Consider the following 2,299-nt stretch of genomic DNA (forward strand, 5'->3'; position numbering starts at 1 on the left):
AGAATGGAGAACTTGTGCACAAAAGCCCTTAACAGGCAAGAATATATAAAGGCCCTTGGAGGATAAAGTGCGACTTTTCATTCTAGAAGGAGCCTCGTTAAGGTTGTCAGACAGCAGACAATCTCCTGGGAAGGAAACACTTCAGTTTTAATTTGAAATGTAACATGAAGTCAAACAGAAAACATCTCATTTTTGACCTAGGGTCTGGCTTTGTTGTCCAGGATGATCGTGAATCTGGGGTCCGGGGAATGAAAGCCAGGGCCTTGCATAGAGCTCTGCCTTTGGCTGCCACCTACACCAACTTCTACAGCAGCGCCATCTACACCTAACGTCTACAGCACCTGCAGGTCACAGAACAACTTCTCCAGTGTTGGCTATGAGGGAAACGATGCTGACTTCAACACAAGACCTTCACTAGCGAGATCACTGACCATGCTTCCGGCAGCTGAGACCCGAACTGAGGGCACTTAGAGATCACAGAAGCAGCTCTCCACACAGTGCTCCTCGGGCTCTGCCCGCTGCACCTGCTGTCACCTTTCTCACAAGTCTGAGCTGGGGACCAGAGAATTTGGATATGCACATGGGAAGCTGACGGAGCCAATCCAATGCTGATGCAAGGAAACTCTGAAGAATGATAGACAGTGTGTCCAGAATTCTCAAGGGTAAGCAGCACAGCAAGGCATCAATGAAAAGGCAGTCCAATGCTGCCACCTACTGGCCAGGCGCTGAACTGCCTCAGAAAGTTAATCTCATTAGTCCTTAATAAATGTGGCCAAATGAGTGGAAAGTCACAGACAATTTGGATGTAGATCATATGCATATTTAGTTCATATAGCTCGAAGGAGTCAACTGTTGAAGCCCTCCATGTCTGGCTCTTCTTTCTTACAAATGACAAAATCAAAGTTAAGAAGGAAAAGATACAAAGGGTAGATTACTAAGTGCTGGGGAATTGTATTGAGCTGACAAGACTGCCTTTGTCTGTGACCTGTGCTCTCTCAGAGCCTGCAGGCTGCTTAAGCAAGCTTACAGTAAGGCTCTGACTTGTTCTGCGGCCCTGGCTAGACAAACTCTACCTTCCTGTGAGACTGGTGTACACGAGTGAGAAAATCAAAACTCACATAATGGGCTGAAGGTGCAAGCAGTGGCACTATCTTTACACCTTACACAGGATGGACTTATGGTATATGAATCCCCATATCCTAGGGGCTGTTTGTGTGTGTGTGCACACGTGTGCATGTGCACTGGTTTTGGGGCTTGAACTCTGGACCTGGGTGCCATCTCCGAGATTTTGTTTTTTGCTCAAGGATAGCCCTCTACTATTTGAGCCACAGGAGCATGTCTGGCTTTTTTGGTAGTTCAGTGGAGATAGAGTCTTCAGGGCTTTCCTGCCAGTTGAGTTTGAACTGCAGTCCTCACATTTCAGCCTCTTGAGTAGCTAGGATTATAGGCGTGGGCCACGGCACCCAGCAGGGTTCCAATTCAGGAAGAGATTTTCTGCTGTGGAGCACAGGTGACTGAAGGCAACAGGAATGTTGGGAAGCCCTAGCAAGTTGAGTGTGGAAGTGGTAGCTAAAGCCGCTACTGTCCTCCTTAGCTCAGGCTATAGCTGGGTGTCGGGAGGCCTTCAACACACGGACTGGCTACAGGCCCCAGCTCCACCGCGGATAGAGCCCAGACAACAGTTACCTCCCTTCCTTCCCCGTGGGGATAAATGTCCCCTTCTTCACTTGCTCACTGGGAGTCTGGGTCAGGCCACACGGTCTGACAGCTCTGTTAGCTGTTCTGACGTTTTCTGAGCCACTACGGCTTTCTGGGCTTCAGAGCTGAATGTTCACATGTGAGAGAACAGGAAGACTGATTCCATGTCTTTTCACCAGTACTTTCCAGCCCTGCACGGTCTCAGGGCTCTGTGGACAGGGTCCTGAGGCCTGGAGCCAGGTGCACCTTGGACAGCATCGCCCCAGCAGCGGCTCCGGCACGGCAGGGAGCAGCCGGGCGCGCCGGCGCAGTGTGCTCCTCCTGCCAGCCCGGACAGAGGTCAAGTTCCAGCTCCTCGGCTGTCCACGTCACAGCCCTGACAGCACGCTGGTGCAGCACACAGTGTTCAAATCAGTGTCGCCAGTCATATGGCATTAGCAGAGATATCGAGTGAAGGTCAACGCTCAATTGCTGTGTCTAAAAATACAAGCACCTAGACACAGGACGGCGAGCCGGGCGACCTGCCCCTGCCAGGGCGGGCACACTAGCCAAGCATGCGAAACTGTTTTCCAGAAAAGGCTGAGCTGTGCCTTCAGTCAAG

Source organism: Dipodomys ordii, unplaced genomic scaffold (genome assembly GCF_000151885.1).
Source record: "Dipodomys ordii isolate 6190 unplaced genomic scaffold, Dord_2.0 Scaffold119, whole genome shotgun sequence".
Taxonomy (NCBI): domain Eukaryota; kingdom Metazoa; phylum Chordata; class Mammalia; order Rodentia; family Heteromyidae; genus Dipodomys; species Dipodomys ordii.